At 38.2% G+C, this 14,387-nt stretch overlaps 2 long non-coding RNA genes across 19 annotated transcripts in view; one reads left to right on the top strand and one right to left on the bottom strand.

Annotated features, from left to right (window-relative positions):
• LOC102556284 (uncharacterized) overlaps window positions 1-14,387 on the top strand; it is a 134,113-nt gene that overhangs the window by 63,862 nt on the left and 55,864 nt on the right. For 9 of the 18 annotated variants that reach the window (XR_015638459.1, XR_015638458.1, XR_015638455.1 and 6 more), the window contains one exon: window positions 9,515-9,872. This is a non-coding gene — a long non-coding RNA (uncharacterized LOC102556284). Of the gene's footprint in view, window positions 1-9,514; window positions 11,038-12,187; window positions 13,143-14,387 lie in introns of those variants that run through there. The other 9 variants (XR_015638466.1, XR_015638440.1, XR_015638442.1 and 6 more) reach the window with 7 other exon arrangements.
• The window catches only part of LOC148001107 (uncharacterized), a 40,568-nt gene that overhangs the window by 8,179 nt on the left and 18,002 nt on the right, over window positions 1-14,387 (bottom strand). The window contains exons 2-3 of the long non-coding RNA XR_015638474.1: window positions 3,856-3,931; window positions 458-493 (exon numbers count right to left, since the gene is read on the bottom strand). This is a non-coding gene — a long non-coding RNA (uncharacterized LOC148001107). The remainder of the gene's footprint in view (window positions 1-457; window positions 494-3,855; window positions 3,932-14,387) is intronic.

Here is a 14,387-nt window from a genome sequence, read left to right as displayed (position 1 = left end):
GTTTCAAGGAATAAATTTCCCAAGCAAGTGAATCATGTCTATCCTTTCTACCACACAGCAAAAGTAGTGAGCCACCAGCCTTCGACCTTCACGTGTTTGTGTGTACTCACTAAACCACACATCTGTTCCTTAGTTTCCAATAAAGGGACCATATGCCCATGACTCACATATCAGAAGAGAGTGTTCTAAAAGAAACACAACAAGGTTAATGGTTAATGTAGTGGATAAAATGAACTTTGAAGAGGGTTCCCCTTGAATGGTCAAGCTAAAAGAACAGCCAAAAGTATTCCTAAATGTAAGAGAGGCATTTCATTTGTTCTTGCCTTTCTTTCTGGAGAGTAGCATAGTGTAATAATATAACTTGTGAAGAAAACAGAAGATCTGACATCCATTAGAGTTAAGTTTTTAAATGAAAAGTTATGGGGTTGGGGATTTAGCTCAGTGGTAGAGCACTTGCCTAGAAAGTGTAAGGCCCTGTGTTCGGTCCTCAGCTCTGAAAAAAAAGAAAAAAAAATAAATAAAAAGTTATATTAAAACAGCAATAAGAATTTTTGTCTAGGTACATAGCAAACAGTTCAGACCTTAGAATACACTTTGATATTGGTATTTTTTTTCTGAAACTGAAGACTTTATACTTTGAAGCCCAAGACTTACAGTCTCAAAAAAATTGTAATCTGTCAGTCAAAAACTTAAGAGTCAGTACTATTTTTACGTCCAGAATAGGAGAAGCTTTGCATTTAAAAACCAAACTTTTGAATCATTTACATTAATTTGCTCCTTGCTATTATCTGTTAAGCTAGAAAGAAAAATTAATACCTTGGTTTTAGAAATGAGGAGACTAGATATCAAAGGGTTTAAATAAACAACCTGAAGTCACAATGGCAATAGAGAAGACACTACTTGAATTCAGTTGCTCTCCCAAATCTGATGCTGAGCTGTACAATACAGTCACAGGTACAGTACTAAAGTGTGAGATACTAGTTCTCAACAAATGAAAGGCATAATCATTGATCCTTCATGGGGGAACATTAAAACAATCCCAGTTCCTGCAGGAGGTCTTCTAATATGCTTTGCATGCACATGTACGTAAACACACATAGAGACTTAATAAATTAAAATAATATTTATGTTTGTAGTACCAATAATCACTTATGGAGAAGAAACTATACCATCACAAAAAACTTGATTCTTTTTGAGAAGTAATTGATATCATATATTAGAAACTACTCTCATGAGCAAGTTCACCCCTTACTGATCAAAATTTACTTTGATTTTTCTGAAACGAAGTAAGAGTGTCAGAACATATATATTCACCTTGAACAAGAAAGCACATAATGTTTGTAGAGTGATCTCTTTCCTGCTGCATTCACTCAGTATATAATCTCTCATGAGTAAAACCAGGTCCACGTTGCTTACACTAGAGATTTTCCAAGAGCTTACAGGGATCAAATTACAGCATCAGGTTTTATGGGGGGCGACTATGCACTTTTATGGTTATTATAAGGTGAGTGTACATATATATTTTCCCAGAATGTTTTACAATCAGTTTTATTGACTTTAACCTTGAGTTTATGGGTCTCAGGAAGAATTGGTTACAAGATAAAATGAGGGGCTAATGCGATGTGAACTATTCTTGAACGCATTTCAACTTGTTAGCTGTAGTGAGATATGAGAAATGTGTGGTGGAAATTCAGGCATATCTTCTATTTTATAACCTCTGTAAGAGTTAGACAGCATCAAAATCACATGGCCTTTAAGAAAGTAATGAGAATTTATATAAAATAATGGAAAATTGCAAGCAAAGCATCACTTGTTTTAAAGAAGGAGGTAACACATTATTGAATCAAATGACAGCATAAATACCTGAGATCTACATACAAGGAGAGACAGTCAAATGCTCTTTTAAAAATTATTATTATTTACTTTTGAGTTCACAATATAATTACATTATTTTCCCCTTCACTTTCCTCCCTCCAAATCCTTCTGGGTACCCCTCTTTGACCCCTTTTTCTTTTCATTAATATTTGTGATAGATAGATGTATCTATGTGTTATATATATATACATATGTATATATGTATATATATAATATATATGTATATATCTCTATATATACATACATATATGTTCTCACATGGTATATGAAAAATATCCTATAAAACTATTTTGTAGTTGTGTATATGTGTATGTATGTATAACTATTTTGACAATAACTTAAACTCAAGAAACTTTTAATAGTCTTGGCCCATAAAACAACTTGCAAAAGTCTCTTCCAAAGAAGGAAAACAAGAGATACAGAGAAAATCCAGGTTTATAAAGCATGATGATTCTAACTTGAAAGCAGAGAGAAGTTAGTGCTTCACCAAGTAGTCAGCAATAGTTATTGCTATATTTGGGCATTTTTCTATAATTTTAGTTTCTTGATTCATTACTTCTAGGACTTAGTTGTCCTTTTGCAGGAAGAATGGTTAAAAATTTATGTAGTATATGTTTGAAGAAGAAATACAATGGGCTCTTAAAATGTGAAGTGAGCTTGGCTTCTGGGATGACGTTGATGGATTTTGAAAAGGGTCAAATCCATAGGAAACTGCTTGTTTTCCTTTCGGCTGATTCCCAGGTAGTAGTTTTTGAAGAAAGGGGCTATGAATTTTACTTCTAGAATATTCCTAATATGTCCACACAGCACTTACAATGACCTGTGCTATAGTCTGTGTAATAAAATCAAGTAGATACCAATCTGTTCCTCCAAGGTGTAAGGCAGTAACACAGGTGCCGGAAATGCTTTCTGGGAGATGGGTGGATGTTTCCTAATAAGAAATACGTAGTAGTTAGCTCTGGTTTTTCTACATGAAAGCATGGTATTTTACAAAGGTTTCTGCTAGCATGAATAAAAACACAGTAATGAATTCCTGGGTAAGCCTGGTGTTCCCGGAACAGTGACGTGGTTATAATACAAAATGTCCAGAGGGGAGGCAACAGGAAGAACAAAGACAATGTTGGCTGGGGTGAAGATGGTAGGTTAAACTCAGTGCCCCTTGTGGATTGAACAGGAACTGTCCCCACAGGCTTACATGGTCAATGTCTGGTTTCTAGTGCATACTATCTGGGGAAGTTCCTGAGACTTTAGGAGGTAGGGTCAAGGTGGATGAAATGGATCACTAGGGCTTGCTTTTGCTGGTTGCCCCTGGTCAGCACCCCCTTCTTTCTGCTTTCTGTTCCTCCATGATATTCTCCTGTGGCTGATGGGCTTCATGGGCAATGAAGATATGAACTGAACTCTCAGAAACTTTGAATCATAATAGATGTTTTCTCCTTCAAGGAATTTTATCATAAAAGCAAAATTAATTAGTAACATCCAACATAAATTATTTAATCAAGCGTCAGCCATTAGCCCAAATTAGAAAACCTTAATTCTAATTGAATCAATAATCTTAATATTTGCACTTATTTTAGAAGCAGGGTGATCTATAGCCACACACTGAGAGGGCAATGCCATTCACCGTCTGCAATAATCCTGTTTTAATATTTTACTCTCCCAAGTCACTTCTCTCACGAATATGTAACACCATATTTTTCCTGTCTAGAAAACTCCTAATCATCTATAATAAGATATCTAAACGAACATCAGACATTCAACTTTACAGTAGTTAGCATCAAAGCACTTTCACTTCTCAGTGACCCTGGCCATGTTCACCAAACCTAAAGTGTTCTAGCATAGGTGCCACCCATCACTAATCAACGTCCACAGCAGAAGAGCTGTCTCTACGACACTTCTAAGCTGCACAAAAATAATCAATATGACCCTTCACCTTCTAAAGTGCCGCTAAGATTCTGTCAAGATAATGCTTTTGCTTACTTTTTGGAGAGCAGTAAGGTCAGCTGTGTCTTGTCAACAGTTTACTTTCGTGGCATTTTCAGGGTTTTGTGAGTTCCTAAGAATTAGAGACCAGAAATAATGAGGCACAATTTTAAGAAACTCTGCATTGTTTAGATAAAAGAAACAAAGGGCTACTTTTATGACAAGTTTCACATTGGAAATAATACAAATACATTTCTATTGTTGTAGGCAATAGAAATGAAATTGCATTGCACCGTGAACACTATAGCTTTTTCCTTTTAACTTTGAAGGCAATTTACAATTGGAAAAGTGTGTGCAGCCATCCTGACCCTAGCCATTCTCAACAGGCAAGATCCATTCATATTCTTACTACATAGAGAAGAGTTAAGAAAGATTTTAATGTGCCTGTACCATAAAGTTGTCTAGGGTATTATTGTCTTGTAAGAAGCAGGATGAAAGGGCATTCTTGTACAAAGTGAACACTTAGAAAGTGCTTGCCGAATGAGGATTTGGACCTCAGTTTGATCCCTCAGAACTCACTTACAAAACCTAGGTGTGGTGATATGTGCTTGTAATGCCAGCTCAGACCAGGTAGAGTCAGATGTGTCCTTGGTGCCAGCCTAGACTATTTGGAAAGTCCCAGCCAATGTCTCATAATAAGTTGGGATTTCCATTGCTGTAAAGAGATACCATGACCAAGACAACTCTTATAAAGGACAACCTTTAATTGGGGTTTTGAGGTTCAGTCCATTAGCATCATGGCTGGAAACATAGCAGGGTCCAGGCAGTGATGGCTCTAGAGGAAGTGAGAGTTCTACATCTTGTTCCAAATGCAAGCAGGGGAAGCCTTGCTTCCAGGAAGCTAGCACAAGTATCTTAAAGCCCACCTAGTCACAGTGACAGACTTCCTGCAATTAAGCCAGACCTACTCAAGTTAGGCCACACCTCCTAATAGTGCCACTCCCTGGACCAAGCATATTCAAACCACCACAGTAAGTTATAAGTAAACAAACAAACAAATAAAGTAGATGGGACCTGGGAAACAATATCCAAACTTGTGCTTTGTCCTCTACACACACGTACACACAAGTGACTGAGCACTCTTCAAAGCATCTGCACACACATACAAAAGTAAGTTTTCTTTCCATACTAGTCTGCTATCTGTTGCTGTAATAAATGCCATGGCCAAAGCAATTTAGGATGAATAGGTTTATGTCATTTTATAGGTTACAGTCCATTATCCAGGGATGTTAATGCAGTCATTCAAAACAGGAGCTCTAAAGAGAACCCACAGAGGAATGCTAATTACTGCATTGCTCTCTAGGGCAAGCTTTTTTACATAGCCTAGACCCTCTTAACTAAGAATGGTTTTACCCATAGAGGGATGAACTCTCTCATAGCAATCACCTATCAAGCTAATTCTCCAGAATTCTCAATCTGCTGGAGAGAATGCTTCAGGTCCCTCTTCCCAGGCAACTCTAAGTTTGTGAAAATTAAAAATAAAAACTAACCCGAATAGTTCCCCAAAGGGTGTGGAGATCTTCCAGCAGAATACAAACTATTCTCTTGCAGTGTGAGTTCAATTTTAAGAGCCCAGGTATCAATCAGCTATAGTTGGTCCAATTATTAACTGAATAGACATTTGAAGGCTCCACCATGGACCACTCAAGAACCTTGATCTAGTACTCACCCTCATTTGGAGGAATCAATGGCACTGTCGCTGTGTCCCCAGGACAATGCTATCTCTTCAAAATGTCTCTCTCTGATCTATAGATCAGAGCCTTATACTCTTGTGCTTAGCAACAAAAGAATGGCTGCTTGTCCCATCCTTAGCTGTTGTATGTTTGACTGGGGATTAGGCATCACTGATGGAGACTTAAAGGCTTGTCATTTATTATTTCAGAGATATTGAATCATTTATTTGCAAGGCGTGGTTTTGGTGGTTTTTAATACAGTGCTTCTCTATTACTGCAGTCTTTTAGTTAAAATGTGTGTCAGTACAGGAATGGCACAAGCAAATGAAAATTTACATAGTAGATCACAGGTGCCAAGAATGCTCTTCAACAAGGTGATTATGGGCATCTCAATTAATGAGGTTGGTGGGGCTTCTCTTTAAATTATGATGAAACCCAAGGCCTAAAGAAAATAGAAACTTAGTTTTCAAAATAGTAGAAGAAGAGAGTTTCTCACCGGAGCAGCATTCCTGTCACATTCAATTACATAAGCTAGTGAGGAGCAATCTCCACAGGTTAGTGAGTACAGACCTTGGAGGCTGCAGCTGCATTCAGCTTTTGTCCAGAGGGAGAAGAAGGAAACCTCGGCATGTATAGTTGCTTTTCAAAAGTTGAGAAAATGTCATCATCTGATATTCATGATGACAAGCTTTGTGCCCTCCAAGCACAGAATCCATGCCTCATACCCAGACCAAAGCTAGTGACTCTGTCTTGGAAGCTAGGTCATACAACCTGTCATCAAACATCACCTATACCATGGTAATGGCTTCTTGATTTATCCCAGTGGTACTATTCTTTATCTAAAACCTATTGCATAGAAATCTAGGTAAGCTTACTGTGTCGAAACTTGCATGGAGTTAATTTAGGCTGTTCTGATTCCCTGACTTATGGTGTATTGTAGAGAGAATTCTAAGCTCCCCTTCTACATTTTGCCTTTTGAATGGAATATAAACCCTGCCCCTGAATCTAAGAAGACCTTGTGATGATAATGGGATTTTCAGATGTAATTAAACTCCCAAATCAATTAACTTTGAATTAATCATAAGAAGCAATATCCTGGCCTGACCTGATCAGAAGACAGAGTTACCTGAATCAGAGACACTTTGGTGGCCTACAGGAGGCAAATTGTTACACTGTTGTATATAGTGCATGGCAAGAGTCTGAGAGGTTCTCTATCTTTTAAATGTGGAAGAGGATGGGATAGGAGTCAAACATCTGGACCGAAAGATGTTTTTAAATATCTTGAAGGAGTTGAAAATATATTCTTCCATTGAACACTTCTAAGTAGGATACAGCTAGATGATGTCTCATTTTATCCTTTTGAAGTTCTGTGCAGAAAGTATAGTTAATTACTCAACTCCTGACTGATAGAAATTGTTCAAGATTCTTCAATATAACAATTATTTTTGTTATATTTTGCAATAAGATATTATTAAGCAGCCTGGGCTGTCCTCAAACTCCCAATCTTTACATCTTGGCTTTCCAAGTGCTGGGGTCACAGGCATCCACCACTAAGCATTAAATTTTTCAGCCACATTTTGTAAGGTAGAAATACAAAATGAACATACTATCACTTTTAAATAAAAGAGTCATTTTATTGTGTGGCCTACCGCACCCTGTAAGCCCCTATGCGTCTGACCCCATCTCTTTCACTCCATTGCTCACATAGCTGTATGACCTTGTTTGTTCTCAACGAACTCTCTTCTCTTCCCACATCTCTTTTTGGGAGGATGGACAGAAGCCTCATTTCCCCACTTTGCTCATATTGTGACATAACTATCCTGCCCTTGAAGCATCTTTTCCACACACACCCAGTATTTCCTACCCTGCTTTAGTGTAGTTAAGTACTTCATACATTATATCACGGCACTATATTTCTATTGTGTTATTTTCCTAGTCCCCTTAGTAGATAAAGAGAGCATTTTTATAAGATTTATATTTTTATTCCTGACAGTTTCAGTAATACATAGATTCATTAAATCTATTGTAAATGTTTGTTGAGGCAAAGAATAGATTTAAAACATTATGAATTTGAAAGCCAAGGTACCATAGGAAGCTAAGGGTCGGGCTGCTCAGCAAGCACATTGACTGGAGAAGTTGATGCTTTGTGATTCATGTGAGGCACTGAGGGTAACCCTTTGACCTGGTGACTAGAAGGGTGACTAATGGCAAGACACTAACATTGGACATTGATATTGTGCTCCTGGATTAATAGGAGTAATACCAAACTTCTCAAAGACAGAAGATGCAAATGCTGTGATGAAATATTATGACCAAAAATATCCTGAAGAAGGAATGGATTGTTTTAGTTTACATTTCCAGGGAAGTCAAGGCAGGAAAAAAATACTGTCTCTCTCTGTCTCTCTCTGTCTGTCTTCGTCTCTGTCTCTGTCTCTGTCTCTCTCTCTTTCTCTCTCTCTCTCTCTCTCTCTCTCTCTCTCTCTCTCTCTCTCTCTCTCTCTCACACACACACACACACACACACACACACTGTCTGTCTGTCTGATTCTCACTATCACTCTTGCTCTTGTTCTTGCTTTTCCTGATTGATTTTTATTCAGCCCCATGAACCTATGTGTGGTTGGCACTATCCACTGTGGGCTCTCACATTAAACAACAGTCGAGACAATGGCCAAAGACCAATCTTATCTAAAACAACAAACAAACAAACAAACAAACAAACAAAATAAAACCCTTCAATTTAGATTTTCTCATGCCAGTTGACTCTTGGTTGTGTAAAGTAGGCAATATAAAAACTAACCAGAATACTGACTGACTTTGTCACCTAGTGCTATCCAAAGAAAGCAGGATTCCAATGCCAACAAATGATGGGTTTCTTAACAACCATACAAAATGGATCCTCATAGCTGGAATTATTGTAGAAACTGAGACAAGTATACTCATGAACCCTTCTAGGAAATGAAGACCTTATCAAAGGCCTAGGCTTCTTTGAATTTAGCATTTTTACTTTCACCCAAAAGAGAATACTTGGTAATAAAAATAAAATGATTATTATTGAATAATCATCAAGTAAATTTTTAAAGATGTGAATTTCTGTTTTATATACTCAGAGTAGTGCTATTTGGATTTGACATGGAGATGTCAGACACCAATGAATGGTATAACCTAAGAGCTCATTCTTTTGGACTAGGGCTGTGTTTGCATCTGGTTATTAGCCTACTTACAAGGTAGTGTGATCATTTTCATGAGGCTCAGTGATGTCCCCAAGTTCATTGCACTTAGGCTCTATCTCCATGGAACACACAACCCACCTTCTTCTCTATTATGCCTTAGTTGGATTTCTATAAAGTGGAATTGGAATGTCATCTACTATAAAAGTTTCAATGATCTAATAGGTAATGTGTGGTGTCCTTGGCGAGCTGTCTAGTAAATCTAGCTATAATTATTGAGGTGGGATAGTTAACTGATTAGACTAATTCAACCAAATCTCTTTATAGCTACATTAATCTCCTTCGAGATTGCTAGGAAATAAAACCAGTGATTATGTGTAGCTAGGTTCAGAGAATACAGGATGCCTCTTCTTTGCTTTAATCTTGCTCTGTTCTTAACAAGGATATCAAAGTGACTCATGAAAGCTGTTGATAGTTACATTTTGATATATACATGTACATACCTTGAATGTTAAGTAGACATTCCCTAAGAAACATGATACCCACACATATTTGCAAAAAATCACATTCTTTATGATATAATACCTTACAAGACTTAACCTACACTTTGATGCCAGTTGAGATGAATTGGCCATAAGGAAACTTTTTTTATATAAAATAGACAAAAGAAACCTTCTTATCTTGAGTTCAGAGGACTGAAATAGAAGATGCAGTTTGTAAGCGTCACTACTCTGGCAATGTGTTGAAATGGAGAACTTTTCATTTTGTGTATAATTTTATTTTTTCAAAGGAAATCTATTTTTATCTTCCCAGGACCACTTCGATGAATGTAATATAACAGATTGGGAATGGCCCAAATCTAAGAACTACTCTTCATATATTCCAAGAAACAACAGATTATATTCTTTAAAGAACCACACGTCATGGAAGGAATACATGCTTGGAACCCTCCAGTGTTCATTTCGGTTTTGAACAGTGCGAGTCAGTAGCTCTAAGAAAACAGAAGATCGTGCGTATTTATTCTCTTCCATTACTCACATAGCAAATTCACTGTCAGCAACATGTAGAACTTTCAAAAGACGAAGGACAGTCTTGTCCATCTGCCAGTGGCCTTCTTATGTCCCCCTGTGGCTAGTAAACCATCATTTCACAGCAGGAACATTTCAAAAAGGTAATTTTCTTTATAGCTGCCTGGTGAAAGTGCTTACATCTACTATCAATTTCAATTATACCTGGTAATTCTATGCAGAAACTTAGTACCCCACGGAGAGGAGAGGAAACGAATGACCATTTATTGGGTGATAAAATAATGCATCTAAACAAGAAAATTTTTGTGTAAAGGATTGATCTTGGGATTCAGACAGTACTTTTAAATTTTAATGTTATGTTAGGTACTGTGAAAGCATATACATGGTCTTTACTACTACATCATGTGAGTAATGCAATTTTTATTTTTCATTAAGGATGTTTATCTTAGTTATGGTTTTACTGCTGTGAACAGACACCATGACCAAGGCAACTCTTATAAGAGCAACATATAATTGGGGCTGGCTTACAGGTTCAGAGTTTCAGTCCATTATCATCAAGGCAGGAGCATGACAGTGTGTAGTGTGTAGGCAGGCATGGTGCAGGCTGAGCTGAGAGTTCTACATCTTCATCTGAAGGCTGCTAGCAGAATACTGACTTCCAGGCAGCTAGGACTAGAGTCTTAAAGCCCACTCACCCAGTGACACACCTACTCCAACAAGGCCACACCTCCAAATAGTTCCACACCCTGAGTCAAGCATATATGAACCATCACAGTGTTGAAGCTCAAAGTGACATAAAGGACAATGTTCATGTGTATGTTTTCTTGAGATTTAAATTCATATCTCTATCTTGAGACCAGTATTTGTTGTGCAAACCACATCTTCTATTTGGGAATCTCTATAAAAGCAAAACAGCATACAGTGAGGAGCATATAAACAAAGTTGTGGAATCTGAGAAATCCACTATCGAGGTATCTGATAATTATAAATATGGTCAGGTATGACTTTCTTAATTTTCTGCTTGGATTCTCACATGATGGGTGGGGCAAGGCAGCCATCTGGGATATCTGTAATAAGGGCTTTCTGTTAATTTTATTTGCAACAGTGACAAAAACCAGAGTAACTTTAGACAGGGCAGATTTATATTTGTTCATGGTTCAACCAAGCTTCAGTCCATCACAATGAGAAGGCACATTAGATCAAGCTCAGGAAACTTGTGGTACAGGCTGTTTGCATCACAGCAAGCCAGGAAGCAGAAAGGTGATGGCTAGTTTTCACTGTCAACTTGAGACATTATAGAATCACTTCAAAAGTGAGTCTCAATGAGAAGTCGTCTATAATGGTTGGCCAGTAGGCCATGTCTATGAGGGATTTTTTTTTAATTGAGTTAATTGAGATAGACTACCCTAACTATGAGAGACATTGTTTCATGGTCTGTAGTCCAGAATTAATGATAAAATTAATGAAACTACACATTTAATAGAGGGTTAATAGAGGGACACAATGATCTTAGCACTAGGATGTCTTATTAACTCATTGCCATCTGCTTTTGACTGCCAAATGGTATGACTTGCTGCCTCAAGTTTTTGCTGCCTCGAGTTCTCCACAGCGATGGACTATAACTTGAAATTATGAACCAAATGTACTTTTTATCTCTTAAGTTGATTTTCTTGTGGTAGTGTATCACAGCAACAGAGAATGCAACTAAGACAAAGAGATAGGCAAGAACCAGGTTTCACTATAAACTTGGAAGAACCATCTCCACTTACCTAACTTTGCTAGCTGTCGCCTACCTCACAAAGTTTCTAGAACCTCCAAGGATAGCATGTTCAGACAGAATCGAACTATTCAAAACATAGCCCTGTCAGGGATTGAATATGTTTGCTCCTGAAGGACACCATTCTTCAGACAAAGCAACAGACTACAGAATGGGAACGTGTGTGTGTGTGTGTGTGTGTGTGTGTGTGTGTGTGTGTGTGTGTGTGTCAAACTACACATTTAATAGAGATTAATGTCCTAAATATACAAAGAACACAAAAAAATCTAGGTATCGACAAAACAAAAAATCCAATGTAAAAGGGGGCACAGATTTAAACAGAAAGTTATCAAAAGAGAAAAAATAGATGGGTGAGGAACATTTACTATTCAACACCCTCAGTCATCAAGGACATGACAAAACTCTTTGAGATTTAATTTTACAACACTCAGAATACACCAAGATTAATAAAAAACAAATAACAATTCATACTGGTGAGGATGCAGAGTATGGGAAATACTCACCTATTGACTGTTGGACTGCAAACTAGTAGACCTGTTATGGTAATCAGTGCAGGAAGATGAGAACAGGTCTACCCCAAGGTTCAGCTACAAGACTCTTGGGTATAGACCCAAAGGATTATATATCCTTCTACGGAGATACTTGTTTAACCATGTTCATTGTGGCTTTTATTCATAATAGCCAGAAATTGGAAATAGCTTTGATGTCCATTAATGGATGAATGGATGGAGACAATGTAATACATTTAACGAATGGAAGATTACTCGGCTATTCTAAAGATGAATCAAGAAATCTTCTGGTAAATAGATAGAACTAGAGAAAAAAACCTCCTCAGAAATTGGACTACCTGAGGACTCATCTGTACCACTTCTGGGCATATACCCAAATGATGCTCCAACATACAACAAAGACATGTGCTCCACTATGTTCATAGCAGCCTTATTTATAATGAAGGTCAAGAAGGAAGACCAAAATGTGGATGCTTCATATCTTCTTAGAAGGGGGAACAAAAATGTTCACAGGAGGAAATAAAGGGACCAAATGTGGAACAGAGACTGAAAGGCCATCCAGAGGTTGCCCCACATAGTGGTGTACCCCATATACAGCCACCAAAGCCAGATTATATTGTGGATGTCAAGAAGTGCCTGCTGACAGGAGCCTGATATAGCGGTCTGCTGAGAGGCTCTGCCAGAGCCTGACAAATACAGAGGTGGTTGCTAGCAGCCAACCATTGAACTGAGAATAGGGTTCCCAGTGGAAGAGTTAGAAAAAGAACTGAAGTAGCTGAAGGGGTTTACAACCCAATATGAAGAACACAATATCAACCAGTTATACCCACCCTGCCCAGAACTCCCAGGGATAAAAACCACCATCCCAAGAGAACTCAGAAATGTTCCTATGACTCCATCTGCATATGTAGCAGAGGATGGCCTTGTCAGGCATCAGTGGGAGGAAAAGTCCTTGGTCCTGTGAAGGCTTGATGTCTCAGTGTAGGGGAATTTCAGAGTGGGGAGTAGGTGGGTGGGTTGGTGGGTGAGGGAGTACCCTCATAGAAGCAGGAGTATGGAATAGTGGGTTTCTGGAAGGGAAACCAGGAAATAGGATAACACTTAAAATGTAAATTAAAAATGCAACTAAAAACAAAAAAGAAAAACTCATTCTGAGTGAGATACCTCCAAAAGACAAATATGATACATATTTGCTTATATATAGGTATTAGTGTTCGATAAGCACATTACAATTCCTACAACCACAGAGAGTAGATGTAGAGTAAGATACTAGGAGTGAGGGAAGGATTCCTTTGGATGGGGAAATAAAATAGATAGTTATAGATAGATAGGGGACTGGAATGGGAGGGACAAGCTAAGTAAGGGAGTGAATAGTGAGGACGGCAGAAAGTCAGGGCAATTTGTAGAGTTGTAGAGAAACCTCATGTGGTAAAATCTTCTTAAAATACTTGCATATATGAAGGTTGTATAAATTGGGGGAGAGCAAGAACCACTTAGATATCTCTCCAGCAACTTCACCTCAAGTGCCAGGAATATGTTATGCCAAATCAAGTTGTTGGCCAAAGGGGTGCCATGGAAATCTTCAAACATCACAGGCTATTGGTTGTCCTTCCTAAAGGACAGATGGTAAGGGCATCGGCAACACCTGCATTACTCACTTAGTCAAGAGCTGGTATTTACCTAAGACCATTAATCCACCTGATTGGTATTCGTGGTACTATAAGGTATTCTGTGCACTATGAGAGGAGGAAGGCAAGCAGCAGCTTTAAACCCTGAGGTCCACAGTGGTGAACTGCCTGCAAGATAGGCTGAGGCAATAGTACACAAAAATTGTGGGAGTAACCAACCACGGTCTGATGGGAATTAAACCCACTCAAGGAAATGGAACCTGTGATTAATCAACACTGCTTGCCTGGCCAAGATGCTTGGACTAAATAGGCCAATGACATGTTTAGTCTTTCCTAGGGGAAAACCAAATGCCATTGTTCTGATAAAGGAAAGTAACAAAGAAATGACTCCAATTGACATTCTGCTCTTCTCACAAATCAGTGTATCTCTCAGTCATCACCAGAGAAGCTTCTTCCTTCAATAAATGAGAACAATAAAGGGACACACAATTGAACAATGTGCTAAGAGCAAGTGACTTTGGAACACTCGGTCATAAATGGGATATACCCGCCAAATTCCTCCCCTCAGGAACTTTATAGAACAGGAGGCAAAAAATTTGCCTTCTATATAAAACAGGACTGATGCACATATGAAGTCATGGAGACTCTAGTATCATGTTTAGGGCCTGCACAGGTCTAAATCAGATAGGGTCCCAGTGCTGAGAAGGAAAGTGAACACATGCCCCATCTTTAACACAGAATCTA

This window comes from Rattus norvegicus, chromosome 15 (assembly GCF_021556685.1).
Source record: "Rattus norvegicus strain SHRSP/BbbUtx chromosome 15, alternate assembly SHRSP_T2T, whole genome shotgun sequence".
Classification (NCBI taxonomy): domain Eukaryota; kingdom Metazoa; phylum Chordata; class Mammalia; order Rodentia; family Muridae; genus Rattus; species Rattus norvegicus.
The sequence above is the reverse complement of the archived record's forward strand: the minus strand, read 5'-3'. Positions and strand labels throughout refer to the sequence as shown.